Below are 22,653 nucleotides of genomic sequence, written 5' to 3'. Positions count from 1 at the left end.
AGAATATCCTGTAGTTTATTGAACTCAGCTGAGACCTGACAGTTCCCTCTTCAAATCCCTTCTCCCGCTCAGGTGGAGTGGAGACTGGAACGAGGGGAATCCCACACCTCAAGTTAGTTCCCCAACCACTGGGCTAAAAGTAATCAGGGTAATCTCCCCAGCAGTTTTGTGTGAACTTGTCTGCACAGGGCCTGATCCTGTAAGTGCCTCTGAGGCCCCCCCCCACACCTTATGGGGAGGAATGCCTATCTTCCTTCAGTCTGGGGCTTAGGCAAGAGCCTGGACACCTAGAAGGAGGTAGCAGTACCCATGCTCAGAGGCAAAAACTTAGGTGCATTCAGGAACCTACAGGCATGAGTGGGAGTTTGTGAATTGTAGTGAACCCTAAACCTAGTACTCAGGCACCTAACACCTTCTGTGAATTCAGGCCTCACTAATAAACCCACGGTCACAAAGGAAATCTGTGGCAGCACAAGGCATTGAACCCAGTACTCTTAGGTCATAGGCTAGTATCTCAGCCACTGAGCAATGCTTTCTCTCTATTAAGGCTGACAGAGAAGAGTACAGGACCAAGCCACTACCCCCAAACAACACACCATTGCCATCACAAAAGATGGAGCCTGTCAGCAAGTATAATGTTATTGCATATAAAAATGTGGTCCCTCTGTTCTACTGACAAAAGAATGTGCCAGGTACTGGTTATATTGTTCAAAATTAGTTTTATTTCAATTCATCCCTATTGTCACCCATAGTTTAGATGCATAAACTCATTCTGTGTGGTCTAAATATTTTCCATCCACTCATAAAACCACAAAACAGTAACGTCTGCCTATGTGTTGCCAAAACCATCTTCAGGCTTTCATCCTCTATCTTTCTCCATCACATTCTGCCTTCATCCACCAAAAATGATCAACATAATGCTACGATTCCAATGTCTAGTGCTAAAAGTGATACCGCCAATGAACCTCTGAACACTATAACACATCCAATTTTATATCTCATAACAAATTAATGAGTATATTTGAGGACCTCTTGGTAACTTTTCTTTTTAGTTACTGCATATGTCATTTTAATAATGAAGTTCAGTAAAATAAAAACTCTGCTCCATTTCCATAGAAAATGGGCATGTAATACACAATGATTAACTACAAGGGTCTAATTAATTCAATATCTCTGGGTATATAATAATATACAAGTCCTATGTATAAAATTATAGGGAATTAACTGAATTGTTAAAGTTCTTTTAACCTGACTACAGGTGTCCCATCAATAATCCTCTATGAGAGATATTCAAATCCCATCCCCCTTTCTGGTGGGATTTCTATTAAGTGTGTGGCTATGTTTTGCCAACAAAAAATGAGAAAAGAGAAGACTCCATTCACATTCATCTGCGGGGATTCAGCAATTAAATCAATTTGATTAACCAAAGGCCCATTCTGCTGTGTATTTACATACTGTAATTACAAATTGGCAAATAGCGGGAAAAGTGGGAGCGTGGGATATTGTGTTTTTCAGACAGTTGTTCAAATGAAATACATTTAATACTTCTAAATAAGCAGCCAAATCTAGTCACTATTTTAGCATCCCAAATAGCAGGGGGGGAAAGAGGAAAGGCTTTTTTTCAGGGTTTTAGACAGTCACAGATGATATCTAATTAACTAAAAAAGGTGACACATCCATTTATATTTTATAAAACTTTATAGTCTCTCTACAAGTGTTATGAGTCATGAATGCCAAATTCCTCCTGTGTTTGTTCAGATCCTTTTCTCTAATCAATATAGCTTCAGAGTAAAGTGTAGCTTAACCTCCTCATAGCTATTTGAATGTGGTGATGGTCCATGTCATTACATCGGATAGTGAAATGAACATCACAGTAAAAATAATCAGGTCTTGAAAATTCTACTTGACCATTCACTGCAGGCAAGTAGGAAACTTTCCAAGGGTGAGGTGGAGACTAAGGCATCAATGTTTCCCAAATGTAAGCTTTCAATATTATAAATATAATTACTTTTCTTGCTTTTTCAAAAAGTACAGTGATGTCTTTCTGAGTCTGCAAAGAGATTGCTCCAGTATCTCTGCTGTGGTGTCACTGCTGAGCTATAGGGCATTCTGACATGAGGCATGGTACCTGAAACCTACTGACCGCTATACTTAACCTATATGCCTCCACCTTTCATCCAGACCACACCAGACGATCCATTGTCTACAGCCAAGCTCTACGATACAACTGCATTTGCTCCAACCCCTCAGACAGAGACAAACACCTACAAGATCTCTATCATGCATTCTTACAACTACAATACCCACCTGCTGAAGTGAAGAAACAGATTGACAGAGCCAGAAGAGTACCCAGAAGTCACCTACTACAGAACAGGCCCAACAAAGAAAATAACACAACGCCACTAGCCATCACCATCAGCCCCCAACTAAAACCTCTCCAACGCATCATCAAGGATCTACAACCTACCCTGAAGGACGACCCAACACTCTCACAGATCTTGGGAGACAGGCCAGTCCTTGCTTACTGGAAGCTTCCCAACCTGAAGCAAATACTCACCAGCAACCACACGCCACGCAACAAAAACACTAACTCAGGAATCTATCCTTGCAACAAAGCCCATTGCCAACTGTGTCCACATATCTATTCAGGGGACACCATCATAGGGCCTAATCTCATCAGCCACACTATCAGAGCCTCGTTCACCTGCACATCTACCAATGGGATATATGCCATCATGTGCCAGCAATGCCCCTCTACCATGTACATTGGCCAAACTGGACAGTCTCTATGTAAAAGAATAAATGACAAAAATCAGATGTGAAGAATTATAACATTCAAAAATCAGTCGGAGAACACTTCAGTCTCCCTTGTTTAGAGACCTAAAATTGGCAATTCTTCAACAAAAAAAACTTCAAAAAAAAAAAAACAGACTCCAGCGAGAGACTGCTGAATTGGAATTACTTTGCAAACTGGACACCATTACATTAGAATAAAGACTGGGAGTGGATGTGTCCTTACACAAAGTAAAACTATTTCCCCATGTTTATTCCCCCCCCTCCCCGCAATGTTCCTCACATGTTCTTGTCATGGCCCTTCTTGATTATCACTATAAAAGGTTGTTTTTTTTCTCTCCTGCTGGTAATAGCTCAACTTAACTGATCACTCTCATTACAGTGTGTATGGATAACACCCATTGTTTCCATGTTCTGTGTGTGTGTGTGTGTATATATATATATATATATCTTTCTACTGTATTTTCCACTGCATGCATGGATCCGATGAAGTGGGTTGTAGTCCATGAAAGCTTATGCTCAAATAAATTTGTAAGTCTCTAAGGTGCCACAAGTACTCCTGTTCTTACTACAAGTTAGGTCAATCTAAGTAAACTTATTAAAACTTAGGGTTGCATGCTCTCACTCCAAAATTTGTTTCCTGCTGACATAAGTGGCCCATTTCATCCATGTAATAGCTCCCTCCTCCGCCCCCAGGCCATGTCATGCTCAGTGCAGACAGAGAGCTCCACCTAGATGTGCTCCTGCCTGGAGCAGGAGAGAAAGTCCTGGATCTCCTTCACTTGTGGGGAAAAGAAGCTGTGCATTCCCAGCTAAGGAGCAGACTAAGGAACACATTGCACACGGGTGCTAAACCTGAGATATGACAGGGATGAGCAGTAATGCTGTCTGAAAGCCAAAGAACTTCAACAGCCATATCAGAAAGTGAGGGAAGATAACAACAAACTTGGGGCCACCCTGCAGATCTGCCGCTTCTACAATGGCTGCAGGCTGTACTTGGCAAGGATCCCACCAGCACTCCTAGTGTGACCTTGGACACTTTGCAAAAGCCAGGTGCAGAAACCCCTGCAGGGCACAGCGAATGGGGACCCACACCATTCAGCAAGCCAGGAGCTCTTTGTAACTCTACTGGAAATGAGCAAGTCCCACCAGATGAGCACAGATGAGCCCAGTGTTGAAGAGGAAGGGAGTTCAGGTAAGTGTATAGATCATTATTCCTTATAGATATTGTGTGTTTTCCTTTTTGGTGACTAAATCCTGCCTTCCCTCCCTGTCCCTGTCCTCCTTCTATTTAAAAATGGCACCCATCCCAGCCGCACATTTAAAGAACAAAAGCATTGACTTTTGGTTCTCACTTTAACTTAAAACCAGTACTGGGAATGCAATTAAAGTTAATGCTTTGCAATGCATATGTGATTGCCACTTCAATCAACTACTATATGTTAGAGAATGAATTCAAACAGATTAGTGTAGCATTCCAAATTACACAGTTCACAACAGATCACTTTCCTGTGCTTGGCTAGAGGTAGAAGGAGGACAGTTAAGTCTCATTACACCTGTAAATGAGCTACACACTCAAATTATATGTCACCAAATACAAGATGTAGACACATCATTTCTAGAAAGTTAAACTGAAATTAACTCCATCCCCACAACAGCATTGACCCTCAATTTTCAAACGTGAATTTAAATTAAAGCATTATGATTGGAGCAAGTGCTCTCTTCTAGAATTGGCCTCAATGTAATATAGTCATGTATTTTAAGGCCAGGCAGGACTATTATGATCTGATCTTGTGCATCACACAGGCCAAAAAACCTCACCCAATAATTTCTGCATTACGACCAAAGAGATATCCAGCTTTGATTTCAAGACTTCAAATAATGGAGACTCCACCTCCCCCCCTCGTAAGGTGTTCTAATGGTTAATTGCCCTCACTGTTAAAAATGTGTTCCTTATGTCTAGTGGGAATTTGTCTAGCTTCAGCTTCTAACCATTGTCTGCTGGACTAATGAGCCTTGTCCTATCAGAAATCTTTTCCCCATGTAGATACTTGTAGACCATGAACAAGTAACCTCTTAACTTTCTTTTGGATAAACTAAATAGATTGAACTTATTTAGTCTCTCACTGCAAGACATGTTTTCCAGACCTCAAACCATTTGGTCACTATTTTCCAGGATACAGTCCTCCATGTTAAAAGTGTGAACTATATTCCTTGTTCCTAAATGTATGAGCTTGCCTTTGACTGCATGAAAACATATCATATGTAAATGGGCCCACCTTACCAAGTGATGCAGGTCTGTCAGTATACGTGATCTTTTCCTGCCACTATTTGTTGCTCTCCCCATTTGTCCTCCGCTAATTTCACCAGCAATGATTTTATATTTTCTTCCAGCTTGTGGATAAAGGTATTGACTATCGTTTGGCTGATGACAAAAAGAACAGCATTTCTCTTCATTGTCACTAAAATTCTACTAATATTTCCTCATTCACAGAGAGCTGGAGGCAGGGTTTTGATAAGGTCAAGGGGGCACGAGATATGGACAAAAAAGGTCACTGCACAAAAATTGTGTGCATCAGCAACAAAGAATATTTGTTCTTCTGATAGTGCTTTGAACATTTTCAATGACTGCTTGAATGGAAAGCTAGAAATTGTTCTGTTTCAGGTGTGTAAAACTATTTCCAACATTGTGCATCCATCATTAACCATGAATGTGGGGATGAAGGGGCTGCTGTTACGCAGTGGATCAATATACTAGATTCTAGAGTTCTTAATTCAAATTTAGCACAAGGTCATTAGGTGGCCTTGTTCATGGAGCCATTTATTTATATCAGCAATCATGGGTGGTCTCTGCTCAGGAAACATCTGGAGCTTGAATAGTTCAGATGTTCTTGCATGTTGAGATGAAGCTTCATTAGCAGAGATGTGTGGGGAAGTTTACCTACACTATGCCTGGCTTAATTCAGCCATTACTTCATTTTTGTGAGTGCTAAATTCATTCATATCTGTGTAAAATTCATAGACTTATAGACTTTAAGGCCAAAAGAGACTATTGTGATCATCTAATTGTTTTAATAAATACATCCCCAACTTTAGGAAGGGGCTGGGAACAACCCAAACCTCTGGAAATTTAAGGCGGTTCCTTAAATGGTGCAATGGGCATATGCTCTATCTCTCCTAAACTGACTGTAGAGAAGATGCTCTGGGCCTTCCATACCTAGATCTGGGAAAATATTTGTTTTTCAACAGAAAAAAGTTTGAGATTTTTCTGGTCACCTCTAATCAGTACACCTTAGCATCTGTGACTCTTCAGTTGCAGAACATGTCAGCTCCCAATGTAAAACATAATGTGGCATTGTGTTCAGGTGTATAAAAATAAATTACCTTTGATTCTTAATTAAAAAAGTGTTCTCGTTATTTGTTGGAAATAAATATATTGTTTTACACACACACACACACACACACACACACACTTTTTTCTTCTTTCCCAGCCTTCATCTAACTAATCATCTTGTTTTCCTTTCTGAAGGCAAATTTCTACCATCTTATTTATTGTAGGAAAGAAACTGTCTTGTAGGACCTCACCTAGAAACAAAATAGGACAAAGGACCTTTGTATTTCTACTAAATTATCCAAATGTCTCCTCTGATGATTTGAATTTATTTTTATTTTGGATTTTGAATGGTTATATTCATGTTCACACTGGTCTAGCTTTGAGATATTCCTGGAAATCATGATTCCTCCCCCCCCCCCTCATTTTCCTTTTTACCTATGCTGTTTTCTGATGCAAGTCTCGGTGGTGGATGCTCTTCTTTCAGATTAAGAGTGCACTATATCAACTGGTAAATCGGTAAACAAACAAACAAAAAAGACGAGCTAAATAGAAATAGAGCACTCTTAATCCATGTTATGTTTTTGCGCTCTATCCAACAATAAGAATATGAAGAAATAACATTGACACAGTGGGGTTCTAAATAACCATGTTTAACAACTATATATAAACATTCTAAACCTAGCTACATATATATACACTGATGCTTTGTTAGGTTCTGGTGGCTTCTGCAATAGGAGATAGCATGGGAGGCACTTATAAACTATTTAAAGGGATACTATCTATTACTGTACACTGCATTCTGGAAGAAACGGGAAGGGGAACATACAGATTTTTGCCAAAATAACAAAATGAGTGAATTAAAACTGATTTAGTTATTTAAGTGTATGTTTGTGGGTAGGCCAGCCCTTCTACACAGCATATGTAAACATTATTGGAGCAGGGTGGGAATGCCACCTGCTCACAATGCTCCAAGAAACACCACTTGGAACATTCAAAAGCAGCTGGCAAGTTAATGTTTGAATCATACCATCAGAAGCTGAAATTAGAATTGAAAACATTGATCATTTCTTCAAATAACATTCCATGAAATTATTTCTTTCGTAATATTTGTGGTTCAGGGAGATACCATGAGCTGTTGACTTACTTATCACTTACAGTTTGTTTGTTATTGCTTGATATGGTTTATTTGAAAAATAAATATAAACAGTCATGTTTACCAAGATTTAAACCCTCAGACTTGCACCTGGAATACAGTATGGAGTGCAGAGAAGCTGTTCATCCTGGCAAATAAGTGCACACTGCATGGCCTCTGCTTGGTCAGATAATATTTTTTTAAAACCCACACAGATTATGGCAATTTAATTCTGACCCATGATGAGGTCAGTGCAGAACTTCACTTCTCAGCAGGAACACCAAGAGGCATTTTCATAGAATCATAGAAATGTAGGCCTGGAAGGGACCTTGAGAAGTCATCAAGTCCAGCCCACGAGGCAGGACCAAGTGTCTGGTTTTTGTCCAACTTGTTCTTCAAAAGCTCTAATAAGGGGGATGCCACAGCCTCCCTTTGAAGCCTATTCCAGAGTTTAACTACCCTTATAGTTAGAAAGTTTTTCCTAATACCTAACCTAATTCTGCAATTAAGACCATCACTTCTCACCTTATCTTCAGTGAATATGGAGTGAAGTTGATCACCATCCTCTTTATAACAGTCCATAATACATTTGAAGACAGTTATCAGTTCCCCTTCAGTCTTCTCTCCTCAGGACTAAACATGTCCAGTTCTTTTAACCTTTCCTCACAGATCAGATCATTTTCATCCATGAGGCCGGATGCGCTGCATCCGAGAGTGATAAAGGAGTTGGCAGATGTGATTGCAGAAATCATGGAGCAGGTCCTCAAGGAATCAATTCTGAAGCATTTAGAGGAGAGGAAAGTGATCAGGAACAGTCAGCATATATTCAATAAGGGCAAGTCATGCCTGACTAATCTAATTGCCTTCTATGATGACATAACTGGCTCTGTGGATGAGGGGAAAGCAGTGGACGTGTTGTTCCTTGACTTTAGCAAAACTTTTGACACGGTCTCCCACAGTATTCTTGCCAGTAAATTAAAGAAGTATGGGCTGGATGGATGGATGATAAGGTGGATAGAAAGTTGGCTAGATTGTCAGGCTCAATGGGTAGTGATCAATGGCTCCAGGTCTAGTTGGCAGTTGTTATCAAGTGGAGTGCCCCCAGGGACGGTCTTGGGGCCGGTTTTGTTCAATATCTTCATAAATGATCTGGAGGATGGTGTGGATTGCAAGTTTGCAGATGACACTAAACTGGGAAGACAGGTAAATATGCTGGAGGGTAGGGATAGGATACAGAGAGCCATAGACAAATTAGAGGATTGGGCCAAAAGAAATCTGATGATGTTCAACAAGGACAAGTGAAGAGTCCTGCACTTAGGATGGAAGAATCCCATGCACCACTATAGACTAGGGACCAAATGACTAGGGAGCAGTTCTGCAGAAAAGGACCTAGGGGTTACAGTGGACGAGAAGCTGGATATGAGTCAACAGTGTGCCGTTGTTGCCAAGAAGGCCAATGGCATTTTGGGCTGTATAAGTAGGGGCATTGCCAGCAGATCGAGGGACGTGATCATTCCCCTCTATTCAACATTGGTGAGGCCTCATCTGGAGTACTGTGTCCAGTTTTGGGCCCCACACTACAAGAAGGATGTGAAAAAAATTGGAAAGAGACCAGTGGAGGGCAACAAAAATGATTAGGGGACTGGTACACATGACTTATGAGGAGAGGCTTAGGGAACTGGGATAGTTTAGTCTGCGGAAGAGAAGAATGAGGGGGGATTTGATAGCTGCTTTCAACTACCTGGAAGGGAGTTCAAAAGAGGATGGATCTAGACTGTTCTCAGTAGTAGCAGATGACAGAACAAGGAATAATGGTCTCAAGTTGCAGTGCGGGAGGTTTAGGTTGGATATTAGGAAAAACTTTTTCACTAGGAGGGTGGTGAAACACCGGAATGCGTTTCCTAGGGAGGTGGTGGAATCTCCTTCCTTAGAAGTTTTTAAGGTCAGGCTTGACAAAGTCCTGTCTGGGATAATTTAGTTGGGGATTGGTCCTGCTTTGAGCAGGGGGTTGGACTAGATGACCTCCTGAGGTCCCTTCTAACCCTTATATTCTATGATTCTATGATTCTATGTTGCTCTTCTCTGGAGTCTCTCCAGTTTGTCCACCTCTTTCTTAAAGTGTGGCAACCAGAAAAAGACAATATTCCAGCGGAGAGGCTTTACCACTTCTGAGTAGAGAAGAACAATTACCTCTCATGTCTCATATATGAGACTCCTGTTAATACACCCCTGAATGATATTAGCCTTTTTTTTGCAACTGTATCACATTGTTGACTCATATTCAATTTGCGATCCACTATAACCCACAGATCCTTTTCTGCACTACCACTGTCTAGCCAGTTATTTCCCATTTTGTAGTTTTGCATTTGATTTTTTCCTTCCTCCTGTTGCTCCCCAGGACCCAGGGGAAGTTCACCTAGAGCAGGGGTTTTCAACCTTTTTCTTTCCGAGGCCCCCCAGTCATGCTGTACAAACTCCATGGCCCAACCATGCCACAACTGTGTTTCTGCATATAAAAGGCAGGACCAGCATTAGGGGGTAGCAAGCAGGGCAATTGTCCGGGGTCCTATGCCACAGGAGGCCCTGTGAAGCTAAGTTGCTTAGACTTTGGCTTCAGCCCTGGGTGGTGGGGCCTGGAACCCCAGGCTTCAGTCCCATGCTGTGTGGCTTCAGCTTTCTGCCTTGGGCCACAGAAAGTCTAATGCAGACTCTGCTTGGTGGACCCCTGAAACCTGCTTGAGGGCCCCAGACCCCTGGTTAAAAACCACTGACCTAGCGCTCAACAGGTATTTCTTAGGAAGGTGAAACAGGTAATCTTCTCCATGACTGGCCACTACAGAGCAGGTTGGTGATCCATGGGTCCTGTCTTCTCCTTGACCCTCCCTACACCTTTTGAGGTGACTTGTTCCTCATGGGGCATTAGCAAGGAGCAGTCCCTTCATTCAGTAAGGTGCAGGGTCTGCATTTGTTGTTCATCCCCATGCAGGAGGCAAAGGAGCGGAGAAGGACCCACAGTCTACTGGCCAAAAACCTAGTTAAGATTTCATCTTTGAACCCAAGTAATATAAAACCAGCTTGTTTTATTATTAAAATAAATAATAAGCTCACTTCTAAATCAGTCTTCCTTTAATTACGTGCAACAGTAGCAATATTTAAAAGATATTTGCGGATTTGGGGTGTGCTCATAATTGCTACATCACCCACAGGCTTCATAGATGGTAAGTGCAAAATTTCCAGAAGTTGATACCTTCATGCATGAACATTTGCAAAATAGGTTCTAACATGAGCAAATAGGTAGTTATGTTTGCAATTGCCTGTTTTTTCCATATCCAAATGAAGGCTATACATGTGAAATGGGAGTGCACAAAAATTTTGTTGGTACCATTTGGGCACCACATTTTGAAATCTTTATCCTAAAAGTTCAATGACTGCCACATGAGGTGAAACCATTACCTAAATATAGAATGATGAAAACATTCCATTTTAGTAGTACATGAAAGGTACACAAACCAGAAAAAACACACCTCTCCCTATTCCAGGAGTGATCATGATCTACAAGAAAGTAGAAATTAGTCCATCAAGTATGGTGGTAAAAGAACAGGTCCCGCACTATTTAGAAAAGTTGGACATATACTAGTCCATGGGTCTGGATGTAATGCATCCGAGGGTACTCAGGATGTTGGCTGATATAATCGCAGAGCCATTGGCCATTATATTTGAAAATTCATGGTGATCTGGGGAGGTCCCAGATGATTGGAAAAAGGCAAATATACTGCCCACGTTTTAAAAAGGGAAGAAGGAGAATCCAGGGAACTACAGACCGGTCAGCCTCACCTCAATCCCTGGAGAAATCATGGAGCAGGTCCTCAAGGAATCCATTTTGAAGTACTTGGAGGAGAGGAAGGTTATCAGGAATGGTCAACATGAATTCACCAAGGGCAAGTCATGCTGACCAGCCTGATTGCCTTCTATGATGAGATAACTGGCTCTGTGGATATGGGGAAAGCAGTGGACATGATATACCTTGACTTTAGCAAAGCTTTTTATACAATCTCCCACAGTATTCTTGCCAGCAAATTAAAAAAGTATGGATTGGACGAATGAACTATAAGGTATATAGAAAGCTGGCCAGATCATCGGGCTCAACGGGTAGTGATCAATGGATCGATGTCTAGTTGACAGTGGGTATCAAGCAGAGTACCCCAGGGGTCAGTCCTGGGGACGGTTTTGTTCAACATCTTCATTAATGATCTAGATGATGGGATGGATTGCACCCTCAGCAAGTTCGCAGATGACACTAGCTGCGCAGAGAGGTAGATATGCTGGAGGGTAGGGATAGGGTCCAAAGTGACTTAGACAAATTGGAAGATTGAGCCAAAAGAAATCTGATGAAGTTCAACAAGGACAAGTGCAGAGTCCTGCACTTAGGATGGAAGAATCCCATGCACTGTCATAGGCTGGGAACCGACTAAGTGGCAATTCTGCAGAAAAGGACCTGGGGATTACAGTGGATGAGATGCCAAGAAGGCTAACAGCATATTGGGCTCCATTAGTAGTAGCATTGCCAGCAGATTGAGGGAAGTGATTATTCCCCTCTATTTGGCACTGGTGAGGTCACATCTGCAGTATTGCATCCAGTTTTGGTCCTCCCACTACAGAAAGGATGTGGACAAATTAGAGAGAGTCCAGTGGAGGGCAACAAAAATGATTAGAGGGCTGGGGCACATGACTTATAAGGAGAGGCTGAGGGAACTGCGGTTATTTAGTCTGCAGAAGAGAAAAATGAGGGGGGATTTGACAGCAGCCTTCAACTACCTGAAGGGGGGTTCCAAAGAGGATGGAGCTAGGCTGTTCTCAGTGGTGGCTGATGACAGAACAAGAAGCAATGGTCTCAAGTTGCAGTCTGGGAGGTGTAGGTTGGATATTAGGAAAAACAATTTCACTAGGAGAGAGGTGAAGCACAGGAATGGGTTACTTAGGGAAGTGGTGGAATCTTCATTCATAGAGGTTTTTAAGACCCAGCTTGACAAAACCCTGGCAGGGATGATTTAGTTGGGGTTGGTCCTGCTTTGAGCAGGGGGTTGGACTAGATGACTTCCTGAGGTCTCTTCCAACTCTAATCTTCTATGATTCTATTGTTCAATGACATAAGCATGACATTGTTCTTCATCCAGATATATGGGAAAATAAGACTAAAGACAGGAAAGCTCAGCAAATACCAATGTAGCCTTTTCCCTTAGGATCTGGTAACCATAAGGCAAAAAAGGACAATAGAGCAGTTACTTTGCATGACTTTTGGCTCTGGAGCTATCTGTTGGCAGACAGTATAGACCAGAAAAGGTGGTCTGTGGTTCTGTTTTGGACTGAAAAAGCTGAAGTACTGATGTTTTTCATAGGTCATTTCCTCCTTGTCCAGTTACAGTCCCACAGAGTCAGTAGTGTCCCATCTACTAGTATTTGTTCTGCAGCACTAATTGCCCTCCATCAACAGGCTGCTAGACGTGATTATAAATGACAGTGACTGTAATAATGATCTGGAACAATTTAACTCATATATCAAAAGAGGTAAGTACACACTGCTCTTCCCCTACTGTACTGCACAGTTACGTAGTAAAATTAACATTTGGGTTAAATAAGTTCCTCTGGCATATTGGTTGCCTCATAAAAAGTTTATGACTAATCATATGGCCACTAAATATATCTTGCTGCACGAACATATTGGTTTGATGGAGATGTGGTCACTGGGAAAGGAGCCTCAGTGTCACCAGAAGGAGTGAGAAAGCCCACTTCTCTTAGCACTACTCTGCCCAGTGTGGGCTTCAGTTATAAAACGGTCTTCTTGTGGAAAGATTAATTTACCATTTCCTACTCTCTCTCTGTGTAGAGGTGACTGTTAGCCAAACTTCTGAACCCCTTGAGGTTCACCCATCACAAATAAACATCCAGTCTTGGGAACAGCATAGTATTTACTTTCTTATTACATGTAGCATACATTCCCAGGGATGTCAGTAGCCATACTCTATTACAACAACTATACTTATTATTAATTATTAATTATTATTATTATTACACACAACAGTTTTATATAAAGGGATGAATTGTGCCATCTATCTATTTTAGGTACCTCTATGGTCCCATTAACAAAATACCTGAGCCCCCTCACTATCTTTAATATATTTACCCTCATAGTACCCCTGTGAGGTAGGGAACTGCTGTTATCCCCTTTGTACAGATGGGGAACTGAGGCAGAGAGAGACTGGCCTACCCAAGGTCACACAGGAAGCTGATGGTGAAGCAAGGAATTGAATCCAAGTCTCCCCAGTGCCAGGCTAGATCACTAACCATTGGACCTTCCTTCCTTTCAGCACTTATATAGGTGGAGAGTGTTTATTGAATTGCCCCACCTCTGCGGGACCCACAAAAGGGCCTGGGGTAATTAGAAAACCTGCTCTTGGGATAGCACATAGACCATTCCTTTGGTGCATTGCTGGAGTGGTGTGGAGGTGGCATGACTGTGTTGCAGCTGGCACAGTTTAAAGGATGGCGAGGCCTCCTGTTAGGCTGCATGGGAAGAATTGTGCCTTCTTGGGATGCAGTCCCTCCCCACATTCCCCATGAGTCAATGTGCCCCATCTCACTCCTTGCTCAGACCAGTAGCTAAATGACATAATTTGATCCCAGACCTGTAAATATAACTAAAGCAGCATGGCCTAACTCGCATTGCTTACGATCCTTTGTGGCAGAAAATACTTGAATATCTTAGAACCCCTTCTCCTCCGCCCCTCTGCCCCTCTCCCCCAAAAAACAAACAGATTAACTTCTCTTGATGATTATCGGTAAATTGTGACTATTATTAGAATGGGATGAATCTCTCAAGGGTTGGAAGTTGCCAGATCTCCTCCAGTCTGAACTGAACGTGGATTCCAGACCTCCTGTATTGAATGCCTGTGTATGAATGTGCATGTCTTGATTTTTTAATCAGGGAAAAAGATGTAATAAAAAACTTTTTGAGAAGAATGTCAGTCACTGTGTATTGCAATGAAATGTTTCCTCCTAAGATTAAAATGGCTTGTGAGACTCCTCTGCATGAGCAGTAGCGGATACCCTAAGCTATCCTAAGAAGGATAGGTTAGAGCTTGGCTTATCCAACCTTAGAGCCTGATCCTTCAGTGCTTAAGAAGGCAAAACTCCCCCTGAAGTCAATGTGGTTTGGGTCCTTGATGAGAATTGCCTCACTAATTCTCTTTGCACAGCACTGACTGTGTAATTCTACAGTGATAAAATGATACCTAAGGGTTTCTTAATAAAACTCTTAATATGCTTTGACCACTGTTAGCATGTTAGATCCATAATGGCCTCAGAAACCCTCACATTGTGCTTTGTTCAACAGCATATTAAGGTCAGAGCTAATTCCTCCTCAGTGCTGCCTGCTGTATTCCACTCATGTCCTTCTTGCCAACATGTATTCAACCTTTGTTTCACTGCTTCCACTCTTGGCCATGTGTTCCTCTTACTATCGAGAGTCAGGGTCTCCTTGTGCTTCCCTGCTCTTCTTTCTCTTTCTTTTCCTTCCTGTGTGACTGCAGAGCAAACAAAAATATACCACCTTTATTTGATAAGCAAGATGAAGGAATAATAGAAACATCGCAGTTACCATGAGTTCAAGAGGAGAGGAGTACATACTGCAAGCTACCACCCACTTAATTTGGATCCCTAAGTTTTAATCTAAATAATCATCATCACAACATTGCACTATATAGCCACTTTCCCTGAAATATTTTTAAAGAATTTACAGATGTTAGTCAACTAAACCTCACAATATTTCTCTGTTATGGTGAAGTATTACCATCCACATCTGACAGCGGGGTAAAATGTGACAGAGATGGTTGCCTGATTTGTTCCAGAAGCACTGCCCTGTGCCCCTGAAGGAGGACCATGAACGGATTTATCTGGCATCAGGGGGAAGAACTAAGGACCCAGGAACTCTGCCCAAGTTCCACCCAAGTATGAGGCTGCAAAAGATGGGGGAGAAAGTGTGTCAGTGGTCCTCCCCCCTGCCAGTCATGAAACTGCAAGTCCAACCAAACCCTCCTAGTCACTGAATAGGTGGGGGGTAGAGAGAGGGCTACTGTATTTTGAATGGTGGATGTGGGGCCTGGGCTAGAGAAAGAGGGGTGCTTTGAGAAAGTTAGGATATTCACCTTAGGCTTCTACAATGATGATACTGAAAAACTTGCCAATTTTATCTAATTTAAATATCTACAGTTTGCTCACTAGCTTCAGTATTCCCTTGGATACCTTATATTTTCTGTAGGAAGTAGCTTGAATGCTCTAAATACTGAGATTAGCTAACTGCAAATCTCATTTAGCTATCCCAAGCAATTGGTAAGTTTGAATGCCCACTCTGTAAATGGGTCTTCTGTGCATGTGTCTTGAAGACATATTGCGCCTGACAATTTCTTGAGATGGGTTTTCTTGTTTTGCAGAATAAGGCAAGGCATTAACTTGCCTCTGTGGAACCATAAATCCACACCTTATATAGTTCAAAAAGAAACAAAGCTGTATTTACAAAGAGCAATGTTTTCAAAAGGAGCATGATCTCCCTTTTCCACTTAACACAAAAAATGTACTTAGAGCTGCAAATAGTGAGACTGGTACCCAAAATTTAGTTCTAGGATGCAAAAACGTGGGCAGACATTTTGTGAGTACAGCCTGCATCTCCAATTAGAGATAATGGGTTTCAGTTCAGATTAATTTTTTACCTCCTATTGTTACTAGCACAGTCCCACCCACCACCCTAATCCCTATCTCTCCACCATCCATGTATGTGCACAGGTATCTTTCAGCTAGCTGAAGTGCAGGGGGAACTGGCATAGGGGAAGGTCCACAGAAGTGGACACATACGTGTAAATGAAAAAATCCAAACTAAATTTCCCTTCTTTTCTATGGTGCAAAATATTGCCCAGTTGAAGCTAATGGGAAACAATTGGGCTAACTAATTTTAGATACCAAGTAGCCAATGTCTCCAGGCACCTAAATATAAGTGGTTAGCAGTGTTTATCCTGGTTGGTATCCAGCTCCAAGTCCTTGTAGTCTGGACATGTTTTTTGCAATATTAATTGAGTTATCCCAAAAAGAAGGACAATAACACAAGTGGGAACCAAATTATTTATGCACTATGGCCAAAACCCAGACCACCAGGGCCTGAGGTATATACCTACTCTGGTGTGAGGGAGCTAGCCAGTGAGCTGCCTCCAGGGTTATAGAGTGCCTGCAGAATAGCTCTATGGAAGTTACTTCAGCCTAACTATGCACCTTATGTGCCAGGTGCCAGGATAATCCAGTCAATGGTGGTTCCCCACATTATCCCCTTCTGCTCTGCTTCAGAGAGCACCCATGCAGAGCAATGCCTTATTTGCTGGCCCCCATTATCCATCCCCCAATGTTTAATAGAACTGCACTAATTCTGCTCTGGGTTCTCTGTATCCATAAAAGAGTGGTCTGAGTTTGCCTCCAAGGGTCACACCCAGAAGTCTTTACATAGTCTTTACTCATTAAATCAATGGGAATTTGCATAAGAAAGGACAAACTTAAAATTATACCTTGTCAAATAAAGGGGAAAAAAGATGAATGAAAACTTTTACAAATTAAAGTGCAAATTGTGGTTTGGTCTGCTATGATTCATGGGGTCATATTGCTCATTATTTCAGAATTTTCAGAATCATAGAATATCAGGGCCGGAAGGGACCTCAGGAGGTCATCTAGTCCAACCCCCTGCTCAAAGCAGGTCCAATCCCCAACTAAATTTGTGATTCTCTGATTGTCTGCCAAATTGGAAGGTTTCATCAAAATTACCACACATGTTTATGCACCTCAAAATTCATATTGGAAATTCATGATCTGTGTTCATTTTCTTTTTTCAAAAAATTTCCATCATCCAATCAGAAAACAGAAACAAAACCATGTGTCTACAGCCACCTATCACACAACACAGATAACTACCAAATAGACAAGGCCAACAATTCACAGACAGTCCCTAGGATGAAAATTATTCACTGAAGCCAAGATTTTGAAAAATCAAAACCTAACATTGGGCTCATAAAGCCATTGCCTTATTTTCAAAAGTGCTGAGCACCTAACAGCTCCCATTGGATTTTAAGATAATCCAGTTACCCTGCCACAAAATATTAGTAACAGATAGGAAGCAGTGACGGTGGTGACATGTGGGAGCTGAGAGGTGGGGGCTGCAGCCCAAGTCTTAGGTTTGGCAGGGATGGCTTATACACTTCACACTCATAAAGCTCTGCTGCTCATGCTTTGTGCTTATTAAGTGAATTTCACACTACAGAATCTAGTCTACCCCAGGTCAAGTCACTTAGGAAGCCTCTCTGTAAAATTTTAGACTTAGTTAACATAACCCCATCAGATTCGGTATTTTCCAAGTTGTGCGTTTGTACAAACTGATATCTTAAGAAATCACAAGGAGAGCTCAAGGCATGAGTATTGTTTTCTGGGAGGAGGGGAAGAAAAATGTATACAGCAATAAAGGAAAGAAAAGCTGGGATTAAGAAGATGGGATTTAATAGGTTAAGAAGTCACAGAACTTTGACAAAGCATAACTTTACTAATACAAATAAGAACTCCGAGCTACATTTGAATTCACATCACACCACACCTGGTAAGAATTAGTCTAGCACAGCATCATCAATCATAGTGTGGCTGTCAGTTTTGACATCCTTTAAGTCTATGTCGTGTGCTTAATGACTACATTACAGAAAATGTAAACAGACACCAAACATACAGGTATGCCCTATTTTTTTTTCCCTAGTTGGAAATTTGTTTTGAAAAAATTGACCAAACAATGTTTCCTAACATATAAAAAGAACAACTTATAAAAAATATTTTGAAATAACCAGAGAAAAGTTTCTAAAGAAAAGGAATGAAGGAATAAAAATGCAAAATTTGGGACCTTTAGATGCAAACTGAAAATTCTCTTTCTATAGCGAGAGAATGATTGCAGAATACCAAATTCTCTGGAATTGTGTGTGTGTGTGTGTGTGTGTATAAATATAATATACATATATACAGCAGAATATATAAACATAATGTAGAAATATAGGTATTATTCTTGATATACATCTCTTGAATTCTTCAGTATAGTATTATGATAAAATGAACATGTTTTACTACTAAGGATTCAGAAGTCACTGGTGAACCCATTGCAAGCCCCATATTAATAATTCATAAGGGGAAAATGCTGAAGAAGTGCTTGAGTTCAAGACCTAATTGAAATGCTCCAAGTTCAAACCAAAATCTTCCAAATTACATTTTTATTATTAGCAGATTTCTAGAATTGCACCACTTCCAAGAAAGCTTTCAGCTCTGCTTATTCACATCTATAACTAGTACACAAGTATTACAAAAGTGTAGGGCCCTGTCATGTTTCTCTTGAAATCAGTGGCTAAAACTCCCACTGACTTCTGGGACAGCAGGCTCAGACCCATCAGAAACTCATTCAGGGATCTACTTAATTTGAAATTTTAGCAAATACTTATTTTCTAGCTTAATAGAAGTTTATTTGGAAGAAAAAAATGCATGCAAAAGAGTGGGTCAAAATCCAGATGTAAGAATGAATAGCAGGGATAGATTGAGATAGAACAGGAGTTTTAAAAAAATGAAAAGAAATGTCTCTCTTTGGTTTTGAAAAGTAATGCCACCTCCCTACTGAGATTGAATCATGTTTTTCCTCTTGTGTATCTGTAATGTTTGAACAATTTTTAAAAGTATAAACCCCTATTTTTATTTTGAAAATTAGTTTGGCTAAGTTTCCAAAGTAAAAGAAACAGCAACATGACAACATTTCCTTTGGGCTTATTTATTTATTCATTTCCCTCAACTCCATGACCCTAACACACTCATAAATAGAAATCACCTTGCAAAATTAATATATTGCTTTATTCTTTCCATCTAACACACACTGTTATTCAATTATCCTAGGTGAAATTAAGAGGTCAACACAACAGTTTAATGTGTTTTAAAAACAGACAAATTTATTTAAATTAAAAAAAAGTTGATGGAACCATTACCATATTTTGGAAAACCATCATACATAAGAAAATATTTTCAGACTTGCTGTTAATAGGCACAGAATGCCCAAACCTGCTCCATTGAAGTCAAAAGGAACAGAATTACATCCAGAAACATCTTCAAATATTCCACTTTTCAATTCCGATATTTGACTTTAGAAGCAACAAGGGTTCAGAGCGTTTTAGTGAGGAGCAGTTCTTTTTGGAATTCTGATGTCTTCCCTGCAGAACAAAGCAATCGCAGACACACGTGCACACACATCCCCTAAACGTCCCTTACTGGGGAAGAGAGTTTTAATTACCAAAATATTTCTGCAAAAAAGAAATAAAAGCAGAGGAGCTTGAAACTTCTTTATCACAAGCTAGAGTACCCTTTATATTTACGATATTTTCATAAACATATGTGTGTGTGAGTATGTGAGTCTTGGATAAAATATTTTAATGTGAACTGGACTTTCTGTACAAAGCTGCTTTCATAAATCTTAGGCCAGTCTCTACAGACCTTGCTCAGGCAAACTTCAACTCCGAATGGGTGAGAACTGGTTTTGGCTCTGTGCTGCAATACTATAGCTTTAGAGAGTGACAAAAAATTAAGGAATCTTAAAAAATGTAATCCGCTGTGTTTGAAAACGGGCTTGTTTTGAATGACTCCCTTGTTTTCAGTGCTGAGGGTACAGCACAGCATTTTTCCCATTTGTCTGCACCCTCGCAAAAAAATCTCTGCAGGAAACATCCAGACAGTCTGAACGGTTACATCGCGCTAACAGCGTGGCTCTAGAATAGTTCCATTTTTGGACTGCTTTACCTTTAACAACCTGATTACATTTTAAGATGTACTTCCGGAGTTCCATTGCTTCTGATTTCTAATGCCAATAGCAAGGACTTGCCAGAACCCCTGAGAAGCAACCCTTCACATTTCAATATAAATAACAGAATATATTATGTATTGGACATTAAAGGGAAACTTGACTTGCAGGGAAAAAAATACAAACATTTTGTTCTGTGATCAGTAAGTAAACTACTTTAACCACTGCACTGCTCTTTGAAAGGCTGCTGACAATCACTTCTTTTCAAACCATAGTTTTAACCGTGTGTTTCTGAAACCAGACTATACTTCCTACAGTATTAATGACTTACACTGAATTTAATAAAAAGAAAAGGAGGACTTGTGGCACCTTAGAGACTAACAAATTTATCTGAGCATAAGTTTTTGTGAGCTACAGCACACTTCATCGGATGCATGAAAATGTGTCAAGTTCGCATGTAATAAATAAGTATCTAATTAAAAGCACAGCTAAGCCAGAAGCACAGATATTGTTTTTATATTAATATCTATTGTATCACTCTAGCATTTAATCTGAATCTCTTTAGCTGACTGATGCCCAAAGGGGGAACTAACAAATCGCTCAGCTGGTGGCTGACACCGGTCCTGAAGAAAGCTAGTAAGGAACACTTTGCAGTCTTTCAGAGTCTCTACACCAGCTGTCACCCAGCTATGGGTGCTGAAAAGCTCCTGTCACTTCATCCAAAGGGATTTACTTGGTCAGAAGGAAAATTTAAATACAAAGCATGCAGCTAAGAAGCTAGTGAAAAGGATTATGAGTGCACAAGAGCACATGTGTATAAGACACTAATACATCTTTAGGAAATTTCAGATCCCCAAAGCCAGGATTACTGCCAGAGGCAGGGTGGTATACGTATGCAGGGAACTTTACCATTAGAGTTATTATCTCCCAACTATTCAACTTTATAGGTCTTTCATGGTGCCATTTTTTAAAACACTCCTCACATCCTCAATAGAGAACTAAGAAAAAGACATTCTTGTTCTATTATTCCTGAGAATCACCTGCATGCAAAATACTCTGTTGCTTTTTGTTACCCTCAGAGGTTTAATTTTTCTTACCATTATGCCAATGTACGAGTAATGTCCTACCTAATTGTTTAATGATGATTAAGGCAAACGAAAGCACGGAGAGTTTCATGTTTACAAACCAAACTGCTGTATGCATGATGTGAACAAACAGAAGAGGCTCATGACTGGAGCTTTCATCTAATAAGTAGAAGGATCCTGGCTCTGACCTAGCCACCTTTACAAGTTGGCGCTCAATAAAAATGATGTACCATACCTGCCAGCTGAGCAAAGGGCAATGATCTGAGGGGGAAAGTGCTGTACTGCATGGAGCCGATGGACGGTGAGGGGTTGATTTTGGAATCCAAACTTTTGGTCGATGTTGTTTAAAGCAAAACAAACAAACAAACAAACAAACAAAAACACTGAAACAGAAAAGCAATGTCTTTAAAAACTTACTTTTTAGCCAGCGTGGCAGTGGAGTCAAATTCAGCTCGAAGCAGCACCATGCTTGCTGACCTGTTGCAAGGTGCTGTGTGAATAAAGCCACTGATCTGGCCTGCTGGAGGCAGGGAAATTGATAATGCCAAGTTGTTTAGAGGAGGAATGGAGAGAGACCAGAGCACAGGCTACCGCTGCTGGGCCCCAGGGGAGGGTCATGCAAGTTGGGACTGCTGTTGGCTTGGGCGTGTAGCCCTGACTTGGCCTCCAGCACAGTCAGCCAGTGTGACCAATCCATATGAGAAGGGGAGTCTAGTGGGAACAGGAGCAGGGGGTTTATCTGGAATCAGAAGAGAGAAGGAAAGGGGTGAGAATACAAAAATGAAACGGGAAAGGTTTAACGTAACATGATTAATCATACACTTTGGAAAAAATTCCCCATGACGAGGCTTAAAGAACATCGACATTATGTGTAGTTCAAAGCATGAGATTTAACAAAATAACAGCTCAAATCAGCCGCCTTTAGAGGTCACTAGAACATCACCACAGTATTTACACATTTTCCATGAAGGATTAGAAGTTAGACTAAAGCCCCATATACACTATATACAGTTCTAGTGGATGCTGTAGACTATTATCTAAATTTCTTCACATGGACTATCATGTATCTGCCCCAGCAGAGCTGATTAGTGAAGCAGCTTGACTCTGACATATCCTTTATGCCAGCCACAAGCTGCCTTGCTAGCCACCTTATTCACTGCGGAGACAGGCCTGAAGCAAGATTGTAACACAACATATGCAAATGAGATGAGCCTTACACCACTTAAACTGAGATGGGTATAATATGTAACAGCTTAATGTGCCCACAGAAGTGATTGATGCCCTTTCCATATCTCTAAAGAACTTCAGTTTCGATGCATTTGTTTTAACTAATATTTCTTTTTACTCATCTTTCTGACAATACTTCTTTTATTCTTCTTTCCTTATATCCTAGACTTGGGGGAAGAAGGAAGAAAAA

The 22,653-nt window shown here is 40.7% G+C and overlaps 1 long non-coding RNA gene across 1 annotated transcript in view; it reads right to left on the bottom strand.

The window, feature by feature from the left end:
- Positions 1-21,912, bottom strand: part of LOC119849769 — a 58,858-nt gene extending 36,946 nt beyond the window's left edge. Inside the window, exon 1 of the long non-coding RNA XR_005290584.2 lies at positions 21,654-21,912. This is a non-coding gene — a long non-coding RNA (uncharacterized LOC119849769). The remainder of the gene's footprint in view (positions 1-21,653) is intronic.
- Positions 21,913-22,653: the final 741 nt, after the last annotated feature.

The sequence above is a fragment of the Dermochelys coriacea genome, chromosome 1 (genome assembly GCF_009764565.3).
Source record: "Dermochelys coriacea isolate rDerCor1 chromosome 1, rDerCor1.pri.v4, whole genome shotgun sequence".
Taxonomy (NCBI): domain Eukaryota; kingdom Metazoa; phylum Chordata; order Testudines; family Dermochelyidae; genus Dermochelys; species Dermochelys coriacea.
The sequence above is the reverse complement of the archived record's forward strand: the minus strand, read 5'-3'. Positions and strand labels throughout refer to the sequence as shown.